Source organism: Carcharodon carcharias, chromosome 12 (assembly GCF_017639515.1).
Source record: "Carcharodon carcharias isolate sCarCar2 chromosome 12, sCarCar2.pri, whole genome shotgun sequence".
NCBI classification, from domain to species: domain Eukaryota; kingdom Metazoa; phylum Chordata; class Chondrichthyes; order Lamniformes; family Lamnidae; genus Carcharodon; species Carcharodon carcharias.
In genome coordinates, this window is record NC_054478.1 from 34,150,998 (window position 1) to 34,163,419 (window position 12,422).

A 12,422-nucleotide genomic window follows, 5' to 3' on the forward strand; every position below is an offset into this window, starting at 1 on the left:
GACGTCGGGCGTGCATCCCGATATCACCGCGCGCCATTCCGATCTTTAGTTCAGTGGGTGCCCACCGGAGTCGGCTGTGCGCCTGCCAAACTGCCAAAGGCCTGTTAAGGCCATCAATAAACTAATTAATGTAATTGTCAGGGCTGCCCGTCCAACTTAAGGCCTTTGCATTTTTCATGAAACCTCATTCAGGGTGGGTTGAGGTTTCATGAAAGGTTTATTATATTTATAAAAGATTTTTAAACATTTGATAAACATGTCCTAGCTCATGTGATGCTGTGACATCAGGGGACATGTGCAAATGATTTTTAACTTTTTTTACTTTGAACTGTGAAATTCAACTTAATCTTCCTGAGGCCCCGACCCTCCCTCCTCCCTCCGCCTGCACATGTAGCGCTATGGGCACGCATCACGCTGGGCGGGCATTAATTGGCCCGCCCACGTAAAATGGCGGCGCGCAGCCGATTGCGGGCTCCTGACGGACCTGCCCGATGGGGTGAAAATTCTCCCCCGTGCGTAGCCTTAATGAATAAACCCACAACGTGTTTACTCAATCCCTTATGAGTGATTGGTGCCTTTATATCATTATAAAAATAGGACAAACACAACAATTTGGATGCCTTTTTATTGTTATTGTCAGCTTGTCCGTCCATCAAAATCTGATAGTAACAGGAGTTCCGTCCCAACACATTGCAGTTTTCACTAATGTTCACAATTAGCCATTTTACAAGAAAGCACGACTGCTTTCTTAATGTTCCACCTCTGCGAGCATTGCTGAAAAAAGGATTTTTGCCAAAGCTTTTCATCTTGCACTTATCAAGACAACTCGCGAGAAAATACCAACATCAGGAGAGACAAGGTATTTATACTGAACTTCAGTGCCAGTGTGATGCTAGGCCATACCTCCCAAAGACTGGCAGATTGTACCAAACAGCATGTCCCAGCCACGGTTTGCAACGGGCAAGGTACAGATCGTACCCAACCAGCCCATGCTTGCAAAGCTCAAAACACAGAGTCCAACATTAGAAGTGATTCTGTGATTGGACAACATTTGTTAAAAAACCCACAGTGTGCTAACAATTCGGCTGACAACCAATTTACGATTGTCAGTCAGGCTCGCCAGTGTGGTGCTTTTTCATATATTAATACACAGGGCCCTGTTGCCAACCAATCAGCACGCTCTTCTCATACAGTATAAATATGTTGTTTTCCCCTGACATTGGCATTTTCTTGAGAATTGTCCTGAAGAGTGCAAGACAAAAAGCTTCGACAAGGTGTCTCTTTTTTTTCAGCAATACTCAAGTTCTGTACTACCAAAAGACTGTTTCTGGGAGCGGTCATATTAACAGTATGACTCATTCACTACTCCTTTATGTTTATAAATACTGTTTCTCCAAAACCTAACAATTATCAAAACAGTCCATAAAAATGTATAATTTTTATACGAAGATTGATTGTTCAGAACACTTAATGTTCTTGGAAATGTAGCACATAAAATGTGAAGAAAGCATTAATAGGAGATTAAAAAAAACATCCTGCCACAAGTAAATATTTTTTCCTGCGGACTTAGTGATGTAAATATATTTTCTAATGGCTGATTTTGCTCTCCATTTTCTCCACCTTGTTTTGTTCCTGATGCCATGAAGACAGGGAGAGATGATGTTAATTTGCCAACATTTCCTACATAACAGCAGTGATTATATTCAAAAGTACTTAAATTGCTGTAAAGTACTATTATATTGTTATATCATTTGTAAAGGAAATAGGAACTAAATATTATGGGACATTCAGGGTGTCACATTTTACTGATGTATGTCAATCATGTACCGAACAATGTGTATCATCTATCAGCTGACCAGCCACATGGAGAGATGCAATAAATACACTTGCTGAGGCTCCAGAATTTTGAGTCTAAATTGTCATTGGGGAATTTTCTCCCCATTGGGCAGGCTGGTCGGGAGCCCGTGGATGAGGTTTTATGAAAAATGTGAAGGCTGCCTGGGCTCTTCACCCGCCCGCCAACCTTAAAGTTGGACGGGCAGCTCCATCAAATGGGTTAATTGCACTATTAATGGCCTTAACTGGCCTTTGACAGCTTGGCAGGCGTACAGCCACCTCTAGCTGCATGCTCGCTGAATGTCAGATCAGAATGACGCGCGATAGTGTCGGGACGCACGTCCGAAGTCACCGCATGTCATTTTAGGCGTTGGTTTGTGGGTCCGGCCCCCACATGCTGAACAGAAGATTCTGCCCATTATTTCAAGTGGGAACCAGAGGACTTAACAAGAACTTTCGGACATCATAAAAGGTGCTACATAAATGCAGTTGTTCCTTTTTTTTGTTAACATCATGGGGAGAATTTCCTCTCCATTGGGTGGGGGGGGGGGGGGGGGGGGGAGGGCTGAGCAGGAGTGGGCGCGGCCGGCGAATGGCTGCGCGCTGCCATTTTATATGGGTGGGCCAATTAAAGCCTGCCCAGCTTGACACATATCTGAAAGTATTGAGTGCTGAACACTCCCTGTGCGGGCCGTGGGGGGGGTGCAGGCTGAGTTGGGGCCTGCGCTCTTTCACACATGTGCGTGAAAGAGCGCAGAAATCTCCCTGAGGCAAAGAGCAACCTTAGGGAGTTTAATTTCATTCTGCAAAATTTAAATAAAGAAAAATATGTATTTTCAGATGTGTCAGTGTTACATGAGCTGGGACATGTCAATGAATTTTAATACAAAAATTTATTGTTTTATAAATTCTTTATGAAAACTCATCCCGCCCTGGATGAGGTTTCATGATAAATGCGAAGGCCGCCTGGGCTCTTTGCCTACCCGCCAGCCTTGAGGTTGGACAGGCAGCTCCGTTAATTCTCTTAATTAGTTTTTAAATGGCCTTAATAGGCCTTTGACAGTTTGGTGGGCGCGCAGCCGACTCCAGTGCACGCCCGCCGAACTGAAAATCGGAATGATGCGCAGTGACATCGGGACGCACACCTGACATCACTGCGCGTCATCTTACATGTTGGTGAGTGGGGCCTGGTCCAGGAGATTCAGGCCCGTGTTCATTTTTACAAAACTACATTGCTCATATTGTTGGTGGGGGTGGGGGGTGGAGGGGGGGGGCGGGGTGGAGTTTTGTGGGGGCGGGCGGGAGCGAGCAGGAACCCGATCGGCGCCCCCGATCAGGACCCTGCTGCCATTTTACTTGGGTGGGCCAATTAAGGCCTGCCCAGCGTGACGCTCACCAGGAAGCGCTGAGCGCTCCCTGTGCGGGCAGCGGGGGGTGGGTAGTGGTGGGTTTCCCTGAGTTGGGAGCGTGCTCTTTTGCGCATGTGCCTTTAGGTTGGATGGGCAGCTCATTTAGTTGTTTAAATTAGTTTTTAAACAGGCCTTAATAGGCCTTTGACAGTTTGGCAGGAGCGCAGCCGACTCGGCTGCTCGCCCGCCGAACTGAAAATCTAAATGATACGCAGTGATGTCAGGGCGCACGCCTGATGTCACCGCACGTCACTTTATGCATCCGCGGGTGGGCCCCGTTCCTGCTCGCCTACCGGAGAATCTAGCCCATTGAGCTTTTCACTGTTTACGTGCTGTGATGTTAAGAGGCACAAATACATAGGTTTTCTTGAGGTTTTTGAAAATAATTGATTGTACTTAAATTGTTCTAAGTGAAATAATAAAAGTGACCCAACATTCATGCACACACACACACTCAAAGTTCATACACACAAATGAATAAATTATGGAGTGGGAGGATAGATCAAGTGATAATTTAAAACTCCAATAAAGATTAAAGAGATGTGGTTCTCTTATGTTGATGACTTGGTTGGATCCAAGCTGAGATCAGCAGTCCTCAGGGTTTTGGCGCGAGGCAGTTTAAGTATGTAGACAGATGAATTATCTGTTCTCCTGGAGACAGCAGATGTTGGGTTGAGTTCTTTAAAATCTCTGTCTGTGGCACATGGATAGTCAAAAACAGCATCAGGTTCGAGCTTACAGAAATAGGTGGAGAGAGTAAGAGAGAGAGAGAGAAACCCACACAGGGGTCTAACCTCTTTGGCACCTGTTCTGCCCTTTCTCTGGTCCAGAGATAATAGTTTCTCAAACATAAAAAGAGTGGGCTTGTCACATAGTTTTCTCTCCAACTGACCAGTGACCGAAATATGGTCGTGGCTACTGTATTCCAGATGGATGGTTCAACTTGATTAGATTACGGCTGGGGTAGATTCCTTTCCCAGCCAGAGTTCATTGTTTGTGGAATTATATCTAACGTGTAGTCCTCACCCAGGTAATTGTCAGGATGTTATGGGTTAAGAGATGATCCCATTCACACTACTTCAAGATAATTGTCTTTACCAGAATTTTCTAGACAGGTTGGGTCCACTTAAAGGCTTGGAATTTATTGTGTTCAGTGATGCAAGTTTACAGCCGTCTTAGAAGCTGTGGTTTTAAGTCATTGGAATGTGGTTTCAGTCTTTTTAAAAACCCAATCAGGTTTTTAGCCAATAAATTCATTGTCTTTTTTTTATATAAAGCATGGTTTCATAACACCCCCTTCTGTGTCCCGTCCATTCTCTGATTCTAGCATCTTACGGTTGATCATCATATTTTTGAGTAAAAGGGAAGCACCTTGGAAAGCTACATGTCATTTTGAATCAGGCATCTTTAAAGTGGGACATTGATATGTTGGCATTTCATATGTGAATGCATTTATCTCAACATTTTAAATGGTATTTTTCAAAGGTTTCGATAGCCCTGATAAACTTGAGTCCTGGTTTCTCTTTGCCAGAAAATACTGATCTTTGTAACTAGCTCTGCTCCCTCTCTGAATTTTTAGCCCCATTGTTAATACACAGGGAAAGTACAGTTGCCCAAGGAATAACTGCTTATTCTGGTATCAAGAACCCCAACGAATGGGAAGAGGCTGAAAATAATTTGACTTTGAGAGAAAATTGTTCTAAAGAAGCGATGATACTGTGACTGTTATTGTTGAAACAGTAGTTAACATCCTCAAAGAGGAATGTTGTTAATTTGTTATTTCCCAAAGAAATAATGTAGCAATTGTCAGCACAGCTCTTGAAGAACTATATAAGAATTTTAGGTACAGGAAATACCCATAAGGCCCAAAATATTTGTCTCCTCAAAAACACTGCTAAACACCAAAAAAATTAACCAATTTTCAATGTGCTGAATGGCTTTACACTCTATAAATCCTTGTAGAGCGCATTAAAAAGGACCAGCGTTCTGACCTAGAGTTGCTACCTGACCTGAGCTAGACATTCGATGCAATCTGGTAAAGGTTAGCAGTCAGCCAGGAGTGTGTTACAAGGCAGTTCAGATGACAGAAAACATAAAAGTGAAACTGTGGAGATTTATGAACATCATTCCACACACTTCATGTATGTTGCAGAGAATAACAAATGCACTCCTAACAAAGAGCCAAAACAGACTGAATAATCACCAACTGCGTTGTAAATTTTTATGGCCCTATGTCATAATGTGTATCATTAGTAATCAAATTATTGATTTTACAATTGTAATTGCCTTTATCTCTATTTTTGTTCTCAGGATGTGGGCATTGCTGCCAGGGCCTCATTTATTGTCCATTCCTAGTTATCCTGAGAAGGCGGTGGTGGGCTGCCTTCTTGAAGTGATTTGTCCTATAACTGAGTAGGTCATTTCATATGGCATTAAGACACAAGCATGTGGTGGCAGACTGCTAGAAATACTGCCAAGACAATAAAGTCAGAGGCAGAAGAATTAATGAGTTCCAACATACGAGGAATAGGGGAGATACAGCGCACTCATGAGGCGGAGAAGGTGACCCGGAGTACAGTAACATCGTATCACCTGATACAAAGTGTTATGAAATGAATCATGCAAGTTCATTTTCCGATACTTTATATGCTTTATGATTGGGAACATCAGTATCTTTCTCTCGGTTTGCTGGGATAACATTCATGCATCATTCTCAAACTAGGTAAGATGCAATTATAAGTAATATGATTGTTTTAGTCATCTGATCCTTCATTACTGGCACATGTTACTAAACTTTCAGTTAAGAGACATTCTTCTTTAACTGATTTTAATTCTTTGTAATTTCATGAAATGCATATGGGTAATGGGTGATGACATTGCACCACCTATCAGATCTGTTCCAACCCATTTTGAATATTTTCAATGAGATGTGGACACAAAAATGTACAGGGATTATAGCCAATAAATTTGGGAGTACTCAGTTTTGGGGTAAGAGACGAGGCAGATTGGGGGATCAGAGCAGATTGGGGATCCATGCCAGACAAGAAGGTCAGTGGTGGGGGAAGGGGAGGGGTGGTGATCAGTGTTCAGAGGTCAGGAGAGGGGGCCAGGATGAAGATTCGAGGACCAGGGGCTGCAGCAATGATTTGGAGAGGAGTAATCTATATAATAAGTATTATAAGGCAATTAGCTAAGTTACCTTTGCTGCAAGTCATCCCACTGACTGATGTACCTGAATGCAGGGCAAACCAACCTTGGAGACGGGAAGCCCGAGGCCTCTTATTAGCATATGCAATGAGCTTAATGCCTGCTTCACGTGTAGGTAAAGGATGTTTTTTGATTGGTACTTGTCCAAGGCGGTAGGCAGCACTTCCTGATTGCCAATTTGGAGCAATGGGTGTCTCTGTAGCACCAAGAAATGGATGTTTCAATTTCTAGACCAATGAATCACATGAGGATTTGGCTATTGGAACAAAACCTGACTTCTTCTTTTCTGCTACAAACAAGAATCTGTAAATCCAAACTAGAATCAAAATTATGTTAACTCCACTTAAATGTTCCACTTCCTATCTCCTTCAGTCGTCAACAGTAGATATTTGGAACGGTTTTGTTTGGGCATGACAAAGCCTTTGATAAATTTGGCTTAAATCAGCCTCTCAGTCTTCAGAATATATACTAAAATCTGGAGTGAGGCAAACAATCGAACGTATGCAACTTTTGTCAGTTCAGATGGGTCATTTGTTTTGGTCTTGAATTCAATTTTGCAGAGGCAACTGAGTCTTTCTGCCTAAAAGCAACGTCTAAACCATATACCCATAATAAAGAGCTTACTCAACCTATCTATATCATTCCTGCTAAGATCATGACAGCTAGAATTAAAGAAGAGCAGCATTTAGATCATTACTTCCCTCTCCCAGGATTCTCCCCTTTCCTGGGGGTGTAATGTCCCAGTATATTCAGAACTTCAAACTAATTTCTATATCTTAAAAAACTCACCACAAAAGGCTACAAAATGATGTCTGCCCAAAAATCACCTGACTTTTCTTGTGGATTGAAACAAGTGCCCTGTCTCAAGAGAGAACAAAACGAACCTTTCCCAACTGATATTCTATCAATACCTTTCCTGAAACTAATTCAAAAGAACATCATCAATTGAATGGGTCTTTCAAATACAAAGACACTGGCTGTCTCAAACTCTCGAAGTGTGAAGTCCACAACACAAGAGGTATAATAGACCTAGCCACCACCTTATTTGGAAAAAGACACTGAAGTTGTAGAAGTCACATGATAAGGCAGCCATAATTAGTTTTGGATTTCCAGCATCCGCAGTTTTTTGTTTTTATCAGCCGTACTTTCTGTTTGCTTTTAAAAATAACAGTAAGAAGCTGTTCTGCAGCCAAAATTCCATCACAAAGCTACTGAACCCACTTCAAGTCATCCAAGCAGCCAAAGTAATACATAACAATATCTTGAAAGTGTGAGAAGGACTCCCCCCAAATTGTTCCAACTTAGAGTTCACCTGAGAACTAATCTGGAGACCTGACTAAAAGAAGCCTGGCAGTTTAATGAGAATGCTCTGCTTTACAAGACGTTCATTTCAACCAAAGCATCAGCTCGTCTAAGAAACTACCATGAAGGAAACTGAGATAATTATAATTGTAACCGTACTCTTTTACCAATTCTGTATCGAATCTTTGCTTTTATAATCGTGAGGGTGAGATGAGTGGGTAAGACATTGCGTTTTAAATGTGCGCGGTCAGAGCGCGAAAATAGATCACCTTTTTTATTTTGAAACTCACAAAAAAGCTTGCTGCTGGAATGATTTAACTGGGACAATCACCCTGAGGGTAAGTGTAATAATTAGATTAGTTGTCCCTCCATCCTGTCAATCAACCATAGGTCAACGCCATGGGACAGACTTCCAGTAGAACGATGGCGACAAGCGTGTAAGCATCGTAACATATGTTCTCAAATAAAGTTCAATTTATCTGCACTAAACCTGCTCCTCCCTCAAGTTATTACTGTTGGCGATGAGGATAAAACTGACTTATGCTGCATACTTCACCCTGGTTGCTGTGAGTGACGCAAAGTTGAGAAATACTTACCGATCTTGCCATTGTTCGGGAGGATTGATCTGCATGATGCAGGTGTAGGGGACTGGAGTCAGTATGTCGACAGACTCAGCTTCTATTTCATTGCAAATGAAATTACTGATGAAGATAAACGTAGAGCTGTCAGCTGAGTGTGTGTGGAACCAAAACGTATAATCTTATTAGAAACCTGACTGCCCCCAATGTGCCCAGTATTAAGTCATACAACAAGTTACTGGAGCTTGTGAAATCGCATTTGCAGCCAAAACCGTCTGTAATTATGCAGCGCTTCAAGTTCAACACAAGAGTTCATGCTCCAAGGGAACCTGAAACAGCTGACCGAGTACTGAGAGTTCGGGGATGTCTTGAATGACATGCTGCGGGACAGAATTGTATGCAGGGTGAATGACAACATCATACAGCGCCATATGCTTGCTGCATCGAATATTGATTTCAAGCACGCTCTGGAACTTTCTCTCACTATGGAGAGTGCTGCAAAAGCCTGACAGGATTTGCAGCATGTGAATAATGGAGCAGTGCACCATGTTAGGCAGAAGCCTGCTGCTGAGCACAGTGCAAAAAGCGGCACAGAAGATTTTCAGCGCGATTCTCTGTCTATCGAATGATGAGTCAGGGAGTTGACTGACAATGCATCAGCTGACAAGCTACGGATTTGCTATAGCTGTGGCGGGAATCATGGAGCAGGTGTATACAGTTTTCGAGAGGTAGGGTGTAACTGTTGCTATGAGTAAGGGCTGCTGGCTAGGCAGTGCCGAACAAAAAATATACAAAGAGCAAAGCAGAGAACGAACCTGATTGAGTCAACTGACACTGCAGAAGCTGATGCTGCTGATACATTCTCTTTGTTTCGTGTGACTGCTGTTAAATCTGAGCCCATCCCAGAAGGAAAAAACAGTAAAAACTGGGAGATAAGAATACTGGTTCAAACTGGTCTTGTACACCTTAAAATAGAATACCAGTAAAAACTGAGAAATAAGGGTACTGGTCCAAACTGTTTTTCTTCTTCTGGGATTGCAGTGACAGTGCAGATGAATGGCAAGCAACTGCAGGTGGAGGTGGACATCAGTGCTTCAGCTACTGTTGCTGGGGAGCACACAGTCAAGTACCTCATTGAAGGGAGTCAGCCATTGATTTTAGAGTGGACGTCTGCCAAACAGAACCTACACTGGAGAGTCCATTCATGTCAAAGGCATTGCTGCTGTTCCAGTCTGCTACAAACAGCAGACAGCCAAAACAAAAAATAAAAATACCTGGAAAAACTCAGCAGGTCTGGCAGCATCTGCGGAGAGGAACACAGTTAACGTTTCGAGTCCGTATGACTCTCAACAGAACTAAGTTAAAATAGAAAAGAGGTGAAATATAACCTGGTTTAAAGGGGGAGTGGGACAGGTAGAGCTGGATTGAGGGCCAGTGATAGGTGAAAATAGCCAAAAGATGTCATAGACAAAAGGACAAAGAGGTGTTGAAGGTGGTGATATTATCTAAGGAATGTGCTAATTAAGGGCAGAAAGCAGGACAAGCAAGGTATAAATAGCCCTAGTGGGGGTGGGTTGGGGTGAAGGGAAGGGATCGAAATAGGCTAAAAGGTAGAGATAAAGCAATGGATGGAAATACATTTAAAAATAATGGAAATAGGAGGGAAAAGAAAAATCTATATAAATTATTGTGGAGAAAAGGAGGATTGGAAAGGGGATGGGGATGGAGGAGAGAATTCATGATCTAAAATTGTTGAACTCAATCTTCAGTCCGGAAGGCTGTAATGTGCTTAGTTGGAAGATGAGGTGCTGTTCCTCCAGTTTGCATTTAGTTTCACTGGAACAATGCAGCAGGCCAAAGATGGACATGTGGGCATAAGAGCAGGGCGGAGTGTTGAAATGGCAAGTGACAGGGAGGTCTGGGTCATGCTTGCAGACAGACCGAAGGTGTTCCGCAAAGTGGTCACCCAGTCTGCGTTTGGTCTCTCCAGTGTAGAGGAAACCTCATTGGGAGCAATGAATGCAGTAGACTAAATTGAGGGAAGTGCAAGTGAAATGCTGTTTCACTTGAAAGGAGTGTTTAGGCCCTTGGACGGTGAGGAGAGGGGAAGTAAAGGGACAGGTGTTGCACCTTCTGCGGTTGCATGGGAAGGTGCCGTGGGAGGGGGTTGAGGTGTAGGGAGTGATGGAGGAGTGGACCAGGGTGTCCCGGAGGGAATGATCCCTGCAGAATGGCACCAGGGGGGGTGAAGGGAAGATGTGTTTGGTGGTGGCATCATGCTGGAGTTAGTGGAAATGGCGGAGGATGATCCTTTGAATGCGGAGGCTGGTTGGGTGAAAAGTGAGGACAAGGGGAACCCTAACATAGTTTATGGAGGGAGAGGAAGTTGTGAAGGCGGATGCGTGGGAGATGGGCCGGACACGGTTGAGGGCCCTGTCAACCACCATGGGTGGAAAATCTAGGTTGAGGAGGAAGGAAAACATGTCAGAGGAACTGTTTTTGAAAGTGGCATCATCAGAACAGATGCAACGGAGGGGAAGGAACTGAGAGAATGGGATGGAGTCCTTACAGGAAGCGAGGTGTGAGGAGCTGTAGTCAAGGTAGCTGTGGGAGCTGGTAGGCTTGTAATGAATATTGGTGGACAATCTATCACCAGAAATTGAAACAGAGAGGTCAAGGAAGGGAAGGGAAATGTCAGAGATGGACCATGTGAAAATGATGGAGGGGTGGAAATTGGAAGCAAAATTAATAACTTTTTCCAGGTCCAAATGAGAGCATGAAGCAGCACCGAAGTAATCATCGATGTACCAGAGAAAGAGTTGTGGGAGGGGGCCGGAGTAGGACTGGAACAAGGAATGTTCTACATACCCCAAAAAGAGACAGGCAGAGAGCCAAGCTTCCTGTGATGGTCATAAAGGGGGAGGGGCCCAGTCTAATGCATCAAGGTTGGCTGCAAAAAATAAATCTAGACTGGTCATAAATATTCCTTTTGAAGTCCGATGGAATTTCAGAGCTCTTGAAGAAATATGACACTGTTTTTCAAGACAAATTGGGAAAACTGAGGAACATGCAAGCTAAAATGAATGTCAATCCCCAGGCAATACCATGTTTCTTCAAGGCCAGGCCTGTTCCATTACTCACTAAAAGAAAAAGTGGAAGCAGGGTTGTTTAGGTTGGAAAACCTGGGAATAATTCAGCCTGTCCAGTTTTCTGAGTGGGCCGCATCCATCATCCCAGTTGTCAAGCTAGACCAGACTATACGTCTATGTAGTGACTACAAACTGACAGTCAACAAAGCAGCTAAGTTAGACAAATCCCCCATTCCCAAAATCGATGACTTGTACACCAAGTTAGCAGGAGGCAAGTCATCCACAAAGCTAGACAAGAGTTATGGCTATCAGCAGTTGGATTTGGACAGCACATCAAGAGAGTATATTACAATCAGTGCTCACAAAGACCTCTACCAGTACTCCCGGTTGCCTTTTGGAGTTTTATCTGCATGTGCCATTTTTCAGCAAACTATGGAGAGTCTCCTGCAGGGACTCCCACATGTGGTTGTGCACTTGGATGATGTTCTCATCACTGGACTGACCAAAGCTGAACATTTAGCCAACCTTGAGGAAGTGCTGAGAAGGTTTATCAAAGCAGGTGTGCATTTGAAGTGAGAAAAATGCACATTCCAGGCATCTGAGGTAACCTACCTGGGCCACAGATTTGACGCTGTGGGATTGCATCCTGTTAAAGACAAGGTCCAGCCGTAAAAGATGCAATATCACCCTATACTATGTCTATTACTTTAAGCCATTCCTAGGGACGATAAATTTTACAGCCGTTCCTTACCTAAACTGTCCACTGTGCTTGCACCTCTCCATCTGATGTTGAGGAAGAACCACCGCTGGTCATTGGATTCACCAGCAAGAAGAAGCCTTTGCAGCAGCAAAGAAACTGCTTCATTCATCATGCTTGGTGGTTCATTATGACCTGGCTGAAGAGCTAGTGCTGACGTGTGATGCTTCTCCCTATGGTATAGGAGCCAGGCCTCCATCAAATGGAGGACAGGTCAGAAAGACCCATTGGCTACCTTTCAAGA